Raw genomic sequence first — 12127 nt, 5'->3', positions numbered from 1 at the left:
CCAGGAGGTAACAGAGGAGAGGGACACACCCCATACCGGCAATCAAAGGAGTCATTGAAGGAGGAGGAGGCATAGGACGGGTGGCCACACTTGGCAGACAAACAGCGTGCATATCTGCTGAGGAGAAAGTCACGGCAATAGGACAGTGGTAGTTCGGTGGCTTCAACATACAGACTATCAACCGGGCTAGGGTAAAAGGCGCCATCGGCCAAATGGCTGCCACAATGGTGGACGGTATTCAGATGGTGTAAGAGGGAAGGACATGCAGATGCATAAACGAAACACCCGTAATCTAGTTTCAAATGGACAAGGGACTGGTTCAAACAGAGGAGGGTGGTTCAATCTGCTCCCCTGGAAGTACCACTGAGGACACGTAGGACATTGAGGGGCTGCATTCAGCGGGCTGCCACATAGGACACGTGGGAGGACCAAGAAAGTTTCCTATGAGCACAAGCCCCAGATGTTAAGATGGTGGAAGAAACCAATTGCACCACCAGAAATTCATACAAATGGTTTTGCCAGTGGAAAAACGAAAGTCACTGTCGATGCTCCATGAGTCGAGGTGATCGAGAATTGCTGAAGATGCCACTCAATGCAACAGGTCCATGGAGAACTGCATTAGTTGGCAAAATCATCACTGGAAAGGGAGCTGGAGATGCCTGGTGGAAGACAGACTATTATAGGATTAATAGCGATAGCAAAGAGGATGATGCTCAGAACGGAACACTGAGGCACGCTGTTTTCCTGAATAAAGGTGTCAGACAAGGCAGAACCCACATGTACCTTGAAAATCTGGTCCGTTAAAAATTGTTGAAGGAAAAGGGGCGGGCGACCACTGAAGCCCCCACACATACAATGTATGGAGGATACAATTCCTCCAGCAGGTGTCGTAGGCTTTCTCCAAATAGAAAAACATGGCCACAGTCTGGGATTTCCACAGAAAACCATTCATGACATGGCTGGACAAAGTGACAAGATAGTCACTGCAGAACAGCGCGCTCAAAATCCCCACTGTGCAGTGGTTAGTAAATTGCGAGAGTCGAGCCACCATACCAACCAGGCTTGTATCAAACATTCCATCACCTCGCAAGCACAGCTGGTCAGGGAAATGTGGTGGTAGCTATAAGGAAGCTGCTTGTCCTTACCAGGTTTAAGTATGGGTATGACAATGGCTTCACAACAGTGTCTGGGAAACGTGCCCTCTGCCCAGATGCAGTTGCACATATGAAGCAGAAAGTGCTTGCCCACAAAAGAAAGGTGTTGCAACATCTGAATTTGAGCATCATTTGGCCCTGAGGCAGAGGATCAGCATGAAGTGAGAGCATGATCTAGCACCCTCATAGTAAAGGCAGCATTGTATCACTCACAATTCTGAGAAGAGAAAGGAATCACCCACGCCTCCTTCGCTCGTTTCCGATGGAGGAAGGCAGGGTGATACTGGGAGGTGCTCGAAATCTCCACAAAATGGCAGCCCAAGGTGTTGGAGATAGCAATAGGGTCCACGATGACATTATCTGCTACTGTCAGGCTGGAAACTTGGGAATGGATCTTGGTCCCAGAGAGCCATTGGAGGCTGGCCCACATTATGAAAGAGGGAGTGAGTGACTTTCCTCTGACCTGACTTTTACATGTATGAGCTGCATTCAAAAAATTCCAGAACATTCGCAATTTTGCACCAAGCACCAATGGTATGTTGGAGCAAAATGCAGCTGGCATCCCTGCACACACCTGTGTTTAATGTGTAACTGCCAAAAGTTTCACTGTTGTATGTTTGTTAGTTATTGTTCAGTGCTGTATTGAGTGGAATGTTGTGTCACACAGTTTCAAATTTCAAGATGGCAGAGTCAAAGGAGCAACACAACTGCATTAAATTTTTCATGAAACTCAGGAAAACCTTCACAGAGACACACCAAATGATGCAGGAGGCCTATGGTGATGAGTATTATAAATTGTTCACGTGGTTTAAAAATGGCTGGACGAAAGTTAAAGATGACTCTCATTCAGGATGCTCTTCGGTGTCTACCAGCGATGCTCATTTGCTGTCTGATAGACTGCAGAAGAATGTAACCTTTCAGTTGGATGAAATCCAATCTTCCAATCTTCTTGGAAGGCATAATGTTGCTGCCAAGTTTGTCCCACAGCTCATGAGCCCAGATCAGAAAGACCTCCACTTTGCCATTTGTGAAGAGCTTATGGATTGTGCAGAAGAGAACGAGACATTCCTTAAGAGAATCATAACTGGTGATAAGACATGGGTCTATGGTTATGATGTTGAGACCAAGGTTCAGTCTTCATAGTGGGTCATTAAAGGTTCTCCAAGAACAAAAAAAGCTCATCAGGTCAGGTCAGACATCAAAACCAAGCTGATAGTTTTCTTTGACTGATGTATTAGTTCAACATGAATTTGTGCCACAGGGACAAACTGTTAATCATGCTAATATTGGGGTGTGTTGTGATGCCTGCAAGAGAATGTGAGAAGAAAATGGCCTGAAATGTGGAGACACATTTCATAGCTCTTGCACCATGATAATGCACCCGCACATTCATCCTTGTGTGTGACTACTGCACAAAAAAATGAAGTCATTGTGCTGCCTCATCCTCCGTACTCTCCAGATCTGTCCCCAGCAGACATTTTCTTATTTCCAATGTTGAAAAGCCCATTGAATGGATGAAGAGTTGCAATGGCACGTCAAGCAATCCACCGAGAGCCATACCAAACCTGCTTCCACAAGTGGAAAAGACATTGGGAGTGTCGTATCAATTGCGGAGGAGAGTTTTTCAAATGAGACCGTGGACAATAAGTAAAAGTAAGTGTTGAAAAATTTTGTGGACCAAGTGCCAGAATTTTTTGAACAGACCTCATATATTAGTACCTGAAATATTAAATTTATGACGTATGAGTCCTACACCCAGATCCTGAAGCATATTTTAAAATAAAGCTGAAAATAAGTTTAGTGAAGTTTGTAAAAACATGCAACTAGTTAACAAAAAAATTTTAATAGATAAAACGACTTGTATAGAAAAATAAGGAAATATAAAAGCCCATAATCAATAAGAAAACACACAAAAAAGTACATAGACTTCTGCTATAGTGAAAAACAAACTAGTAGTGACCAGTTGTGTGTTATGGTAGAGAATTAGGACATTGTGCATAATTCTGATCCCTGGTGGAGTGCTAAATGAACATTAGAACAAGTAAAGAGCATTTCTGCTGGATAAAGAAGTGTGCACTTACCTCATGAGAAAACTGAAACCATTTTATCCAAGAGTGTGTGCTACTGAAGGCGGTGCACATGAATTTCACTGCACAGGAATTCAAAACATGTCTCCAACACCAAACCTTAATGAGAAAACTTCACATCACATATAAAAATGATGTGGTGCATCCAACTATCACATCTGAACTAAGCCACGAACATTCCAGAAGTAAAATGTTAGCATTTGCCAGACATCAGTGCAGTGCACATTATTGAGTGTTCAAATATACAATCTAATGCATGTACAAGTAAACAAAATTATGGATTTGTTGATATTCATGTGAGTTTAACAGCTTTTGACCCTCATAAATAAGTAATTTACTATCCATACAAAGAAGAAATCCTCAGTTTTGTCAGAATTTACATTATTTTTAAGCAGAGAGCAATGTCTAGGTATTTCCAATTGACAAAAATCTGATGAAAAAAATGAGTAACTAATTCCTGACCTTACGTTGCTACTGTTGTTATGTATTGCTAAGAAATGAATCCAAATTTTTATCCATTGTATTTGTACTTATCTGTGGATTTTAACTCCGTATGTACCCTAGTAGCACAGTCTTTCAAAAGACTAATGTCACAGTACAAGTGTTTCATTAATCACAGAGCCTCAGCACGGCTGCACACTGCAAGCAGACACTGTGGAGAGAACCAATAAGACAACAATGTGTGCATGAACTGTGAACACGCTGAGGAAATCAGACTGGTCTCTATGGGTGAAATCATGTAACCCATGTCTGATGGCACAACCACCATCTGATGATTCAGTCCACTTCTGATGTCACAATCTAGTCATGTCACTCTACTGAAGAACTTGCAGCCAGTATTGTGTTGCTTACACAAACCAACAACTGTCTGGAAACAATGCTCACCGTCAGAAAATTGTATTGCTCACATAGCATGTTAATATGTGCAAATAGGCAAGTCCATACCAATGACTTCATAAGGAATAATTGTACACTTATTTGATACATCTGGCACAATGCATCGATATTCAGCACAGTTGTCAACAAAAATTGCATGGAGCGTAGCCAGGTTGGAGCCCTTCTTAATCAGTTCAAAGTGGAATGGAAGTGGTTCACCTGTGGATGAGGATGTTGCTTGCTAGAGGAAGCCAAGAGCAGAGGAGGCAGGTCTGTGTTGACAGTGCGTCTGGGAGAGAGATCACAGTGGATGGACAAGAGTGGAGCCGAAGAGTCTGCTGGGCTGAGACCAGATGGCAAGACACCACACACAACAATTAGTTGTGGCACATGGAACTTGTCAATGACTGTGCTGGAAGAAATCGTAGTGAGAAACATATTATTCGGTGAGCTTATACCTGTGATACACTCCTTTTCTCAATCACTATTAAGTGATAGTGTACAATAAGTGACAGTATGGTTCTTGAAGCTATGTTCAGAAATGCAAATGCTGTTTGATGAGTGTTGTTATTCTTGGACTTCCATGTGTTTCAACACTCCTCATTCTGTTTGGGTCATGCACTGTTCTTGTTTCACACTTCTGCCTGTGCCGAGCAGTGTCAATAGATATTTGTTTTCCCTTTGTTAAATCATTGTTCATTAAGCATGCTTTGTGCTTCCTCTTTTCTTTGAAATGTGTAATCTCATAAATTTTGTCTGTATTAGAACTCAGACTGGTTGCTTATGTAGTGTGCTTTTGGCTGTTAAATACACAGCAAGTTGTATTTGTGTGGTATTTTACTGCGGTCAGTAGCTACCGTTCCAATGCCAGGCTTGATAATTCTGGAACTGTAGTTGTGGCAGTTACAAACTGCTTTTGTTGAGTAAAATCCACCAAGCATCATGTTGGTAAGGTGAAACTGATGAAAATATTTGCTGGCCATCTGGCCATTTTATTATGAGTTAGAGTGTACAGACTTGTTAATTGTTTTAAAATCATGTCAGATCAAATAGGGCTAATATTTGAAGGGCCTACTGCCTGGCTTCTATTTGCTGATTTTTCTGTATTAATTGTTTTTAGTCACTAGTCATTAATAGGGCTAGCACCTGCTTTCTATATTGTGATTGGTTTAATATTTGAAGGGACTAGCTCCGACATCTACATTTAAATTTTCTTTCACACCTCACAGGGACTAGGGTCCATTTACTTTCACACTATTCAGATCTATTGATATTTATTGATAACATTTCCTGTTTTGAATTTCAATGTAAGGAAAGACTAATAGTTGTAACTTGTCTTACATAATCTTACAGCTGTCACCTGTGTCAATTAAGTAAATGAGCTGCAAGGGGCTTTGAGCATTAATTTCCAGCATTTTAAAGGGCTTAAATGGCAAGAGTTGCTTACTAATTGTTGAAGTTGTATATTGTTCAAGTACTGATGTAAGCAGTTGTTGTTTAATAAATGTATTTAAATATTAAAATTAGTTCAGTGCCTAACCACATGCCACTCCAGGATCTCTGTATCCTAGCTATAATGCTTTTGCAGAATTAAAGTTCCTTTCAATACCCTTACCTCCCTAATGAAGCATTTGCAGCACTATGTTCATATAACATTTTTTGTTCAGAATTACTTATACTATCACTGTGTAAAATATTGAGCTTTCCTCCCCAATCACTCTGTATACACTTAAATATAATACCTATATATAAAAACAAAGATGAGGTGACTTACCGAACAAAAGCGCTGGCAGGTCGATAGACACACAAACAAACACAAACATACACACAAAATTCAAGCTTTCGCAACAAACTGTTGCCTCATCAGGAATTATATTAAATATATTAAATATATAATTATATTAAATATAATACCTTACACACTATGTTGACCTAATACTGAAATTAAGAGCAAATATATCCTAAAGTGAAGAGATTTTACTTACACTATGCCATATATTTTGTAAGTTTTAAGGCACATTTGTTTGACAAGAAGAAGAATATTGTGCTTACTTTGAACTTAACCCTGACAACACACTTCATTCTGTTACACTATGATGATGATGATGATAATTATGTGACGAGAGAAATGGAGCCATGCATATATAAATTTGCCAATACTTCAATCAGTATAGCTTGGGATGATTATATTGGCATGAGAGATTGACTGATTATTACCAATACACACACATGCATTGATTAACTATGCAGCCATGTGGACTTTGATAAGAAATGATTTGCAATGTTGTATTGAGAAATTTGATGTGATACATGGGAAGAGATTCATTTACTTGTGGAAGTAGGACCACCATAACATTAATATTTCTTCTCTGAACTATATGTATACACTGATGTCTAATATTGATGATATTTAACTGCACAGTACAAACTTGACTAAAACATTTCATTCCACTTCTACATTTCTCATTGCATCAGGAAGGTGTAGGAACACAAATTGAAAAAAAACAGTGATTGTAATGGTAGAAATAGGGAGAGATTTGAATTTTGCCCATGATAGCAAAAGTTTACTCAAATTTTAAATAGAATAGACTATGCAACAGCATACTTTTGAATAAGGAATATTAAGATTTAATTTGAAATCTTATCTGTTAAATTCTGTATATATTTAGTTTAGTCTCTCTCTCTCTCTCTCTCTCTCTCTCTCTCTCTCTCTCTCTCTCCCCCCCCCCCCCCCCCCCCATTATTTTGTAAATGAAAGATGTGTAATGATTTAGACACTTTATTAACTAGATGCTTTATTATTGTAATAAAAAAATATCTTTGAAGTTGTGTCCTACTTGAATACTGAAAAATTACTATTACCATACACTGTGCTGTGAATCTTGGCAAAATGTAGATGAGAATTGTGCTGGCGTAAGCTGATGCCAACACACCAGGTGGCAAAGTGGTTGTGAGAAGATCGATGGAGGCCAACAATAGACTTGCAGGAAAGGCGCCACCAATGCCCTCTTGGTCGCCAGTACTTATATTGCCACTGCAGACTGGAGGGCCAGTCTGTCACGAGTGAGTTCCAGTCTGTTACTCAGCAAGACACTGAGTCAGAGTGAGAGTCACAGCCTCTAGCTCAGAATCAGGCAGCACACAGCAAACAAAGGAGTGTACATAGCAAACTTTGTATTTCACCAGCAGTGAGGCTAATGTGAACTATTACAGAGAGCTTGTACCACACAACAACTAGCTTAAGTTAAGTAAATTTCTTATTCTCAGGAATAAAGAACCCAGTTAATCTATGCATGCAGTTTGTGTTATAGAAAGAGGATACTGGCCACTAAATATCATCCTCTCCTTGCTCTCTTGGTACAAGCCTACAGAGACAACGAGATGACATACAAAGAGTAACATACTAGTAGTAGGACTACTGTACCTGCCACCCGAGGAAGTAAAAAACTTGAAATGGAAAAATGAAAGAATAAAAATGAGAGTAAAACATGTGTATAATGAAATACACTCCTGGAAATTGAAATAAGAACACTGTGAATTCATTGTCCCAGGAAGGGGAAACTTTATTGACACATTCCTGGGGTCAGATACATCACATGATCACACTGACAGAACCACAGGCACATAGACACAGGCAACAGAGCATGCACAATGTCGGCACTAGTACAGTGTATATCCACCTTTCGCAGCAATGCAGGCTGCTATTCTCCCATGGAGACGACCGTAGAGATGCTGGATGTAGTCCTGTGGAACGGCTTGCCATGCCATTTCCACCTGGCACCTCAGTTGGACCAGCGTTCGTGCTGGACGTGCAGACCGCGTGAGACGATGCTTCATGCAGTCCCAAACATGCTCAATGGGGGACAGATCCGGAGATCTTGCTGGCCAGGGTAGTTGACTTACACCTTCTAGAGCACGTTGGGTGGCATGGGATACATGCGGACGTGCATTGTCCTGTTGGAACAGCAAGTTCCCTTGCCGGTCTAGGAATGGTAGAACGATGGGTTCGATGACGGTTTGGATGTACCGTGCACTATTCAGTGTCCCCTCGACGATCACCAGTGGTGTACGGCCAGTGTAGGAGATCGCTCCCCACACCATGATGCCGGGTGTTGGCCCTGTGTGCCTCGGTCGTATGCAGTCCTGATTGTGGCGCTCACCTGCACGGCGCCAAACACGCATACGACCATCATTGGCACCAAGGCAGAAGCGACTCTCATCGCTGAAGACGACATGTCTCCATTCGTCCCTCCATTCACGCCTGTCGCGACACCACTGGAGGCGGGCTGCACGATGTTAGGGCGTGAGCGGAAGACGGCCTGACGGTGTGCGGGACCGTAGCCCAGCTTCATGGAGACGGTTGCGAATGGTCCTCGCCGATACCCCAGGAGCAACAGTGTCCCTAATTTGCTGGGAAGTGGCGGTGCGGTCCCCTACGGCACTGCGTAGGATCCTACGGTCTTGGCGTGCATCCGTGCGTCGCTGCGGTCCGGTCCCAGGTCGACGGGCACGTGCACCTTCCGCCGACCACTGGCGACAACATCGATGTACTGTGGAGACCTCACGCCCCATGTGTTGAGCAATTCGGCAGTACGTCCACCCGGCCTCCCGCATGCCCACTATACGCCCTCGCTCAAAGTCTGTCAACTGCACATACGGTTCACGTCCACGCTGTCGCGGCACGCTACCAGTGTTAAAGACTGTGATGGAGCTCCGTATGCCACGGCAAACTGGCTGACACTGACGGCGGCGGTGCACAAATGCTGCGCAGCTAGCGCCATTCGACGGCCAACACCGCGGTTCCTGGTGTGTCCGCTGTGCCGTGCGTGTGATCATTGCTTGTACAGCCCTCTCGCAGTGTCCGGAGCAAGTATGGTGGGTCTGACACACCGGTGTCAATGTGTTCTTTTTTCCATTTCCAGGAGTGTATGTCAAACAAATGAACAGTCGAACTTTGAATTCTTTTCCCCCTGTCTCCTCAGGTTCCAAAGATTAAAAAAAAGAAAAAAAACACTGCAGCAATTGAACTGTGTCTGACTCCTACATTCTATGTGCTTCCTAAAGTCCATAAACTTAACCTCCCTGGACACGCCATTGTGGCCGGTTACTGTGGCCCCACTGAGAGAATCTCTGCTCTTGTAGACCAACACCTTCAACCTGTTACCCAGAATCTACCCTCCTATATGAAAGACACCAACCATTTCCTCCACCAGCTCTCCACAGTTCCTGTCTGTTTACCACATGGAGCCCTGCTAATCGCTATTGACACCACCTCTCTTTACACTAACATCCCTAATGCCCACGGCCTTACCGCTATTGAACACTACCTTTCCCAATGCCGGACAGATTCCAAACCAATAACCTCCTTCCTAGTCGTCATGACCGTCTATGAGGGGGGACCCAAAAGAAACATACTCCGATGGCGCTACCACTCGTACATGTAGTGCAGGGTTCTCACGCTAGATGGTGTAAGTAGAGACCTTCACGAAACAGCTGTGCAGACGGCGTCGGTGTAGAGCTGAACGTGCAAGTTATTGTGTTTCTCTGACTGTTGGCGGGTTACCTCTGCGAAGTCATTATGGCAACTTTAAAAGAACAAAGAGGGTGTGTGAAATTTTGTTTCCTGCTTAAAAAAACTGCAACGGAGACACACCAAATGCTTCAGGAAGCTCTCCAGGAGGACGCTATGAGCCGCACACAGGTTTTCACGTGGTTTGGGTGCTTTAAACATGGTGAGATGTGTGTTGAAGACCAAGCTCATTCTGGACACCCTTCAACATCGCGAAATGAGGAGAACATTGAAAAGGTCCGCCAAACGATCAACAAGGATCGTCGCCAAATGATCGACCAAATTTCTGCAGAGACAGGAATCAGTTGAAGCTCTTGCCACCGGATTTTGAGTGAGGATTTGCACATGAGACGTGTTGCTGCTAAATTTGTTCCGCGCCTTCTCACACACGAGCAAAAAACCATCCGCATGAATGTGTGTCAGGACTTGAAAACAGAGATTGCACATGATCCAAACTTCTTGAAGAAATTCATTAAGGGGATGAGAGTTGGTGTTCCTGGTATGACCCAGAAACCAAGCAAGCGTCAAGCCAGTGGAGGACTCCCAACTCTCCCAGGCCAAAAAAAGCAAGGCAAGTGAGGTCAAATGTGAAGACTATGATCATTGTCTTTTTTGACGTTCGTGGAATTGTGCATCGGGAATTCATACTCCCTGGCCGGACAGTTAACCAGCACTTTTACTTAGATGTTTTAAGGCGTCTGCGAGAGGATGTGAGGAGGAAACGCCCGGAATTTTGGTGATCAGGTGACTGGTTTCTGCATCACGACACCACTCCAGCACACACGGCCTTACAAGTGACCCACTATTTGGCATCTCAGAGGTGGTCTGTCGTTCCCCATGCTCCATATTTGCCAGACCTAGCCCCGTGCGACTTTTTCCTATTTCCACGAATGAAAAAAATGCTAAAAGGGGAGCGTTATGACGATGTGGAGGTGGTAAAATCAGCTTCGCAAAGGGCACTGGACAATATCAAACTTGAAGAGTTCCAAACATGCTTCCAACAGTGGGAAAAGAGACTTGACAAGTGCATCGCATGTAATGGAGAGTATTTTGAAGGTGACTGAAGAAATTTTGTAAAAAGGTTCATCAATAAATTTTTTATGACAACAATCTGGTTTCTTTTGGGTCCCCCTTCGTGTATCCTCACCTATAGTTACTTCTCCTTTGAAGGCATTACCTACAAACAAATTCAGGGTATGGCTACGGGCACCCACATGGCACTATCCTATGCCAACCATGGGCTATCTAGAGGAATCCTTCCTAAACACCCAGAATCCTAAACCCCTCACATGATTCTGATTCATTGATGACATCTTTTCAATCTGAATCGAGGGTGAGGACACCCTATCCACATTCCTCCAGAACCTCAATAACTTCTCTCTCATTTGCTTCACCTGGTCCTACTCAACCCAACAAGCCACCTTTCTAGAGATTGAGCTCCACTTCAAAGATGGCTACATCAGTACCTCTGTCCATATCAAACCTACTAACCACTAGCAATACCTCCACTTCCGACAGCTGCCACACATTCCATACCAAGAAGTCCCTTCCATGCAGCCTAGCAAATCATGGCCATCGCGTCTGCAGTGACAAGCAGTCCCTCTCGAAAAATGCCGAGGATCTCACTGAAGCCTTCAGTGACCGTAAATATCCTCCCACCCTTGTACAAAAACAAATCTCCCATGCCTTATCTTTCCAGTTTCCCTCCACCTCCCAAATTTCCATCCACAGAGGAGCATTCCTTGCAACTCAGTACCCAGGACTGGAGCAACTGAATTACATTCTCTACCAGGGTTTCAACTACCTCTCGTTGTACCCTGAAATGAGAAATGTCCTGCCCACTATCCTTCCCATCCCTACCACAATGGTATCCTGCTGTTCACAGAACGTACACAATATACTCATCCATCCCTACACAACCCCTGCTCCCAACCCCTTACCTCATGGCTTATACCCCTGTAATAGACCTGGATGCAAGACCTGTCCCATGCATCCTCCCACCACCACCTACTCCAGTCCAGTCACAAATCACCTATCCCATCAAAGGCAGGGCTACCTGTGAAACCAGTCATGTGATCTACAAGCTAAGCTGCAAACGCTGTGCTGCATTCTATGTGGGCATGACAACTAACAAGCTGTCTGTCTGAATGAAAGGCCACCGACAAACTGTGGCCAAGAAACAAGTGGACCACCCTGTTGCTAAGAATGCTGCCAAACATGACATCCTTCATTTCAGTGATGCTTCACGGCCTGTGCCATATGGATCCTTCCCACCAACACCAACTTTTCTGAATTGCACAGGTGGGGACTTTCCCTGCAATATATCCTACGTACCCGTAACCCTGCTGGCCTAACCCTTCGTTAGTCATTGTCCTGTTCCCATTCCCGCACTACACAGCCTTCATTCCACCATTGCACCTAGTAGTCTTTTTACTTCCCTC

This window comes from Schistocerca serialis, chromosome 7 (genome assembly GCF_023864345.2).
Source record: "Schistocerca serialis cubense isolate TAMUIC-IGC-003099 chromosome 7, iqSchSeri2.2, whole genome shotgun sequence".
NCBI lineage: Eukaryota > Metazoa > Arthropoda > Insecta > Orthoptera > Acrididae > Schistocerca > Schistocerca serialis.
Note: the sequence above shows the minus strand (reverse complement) of the source record.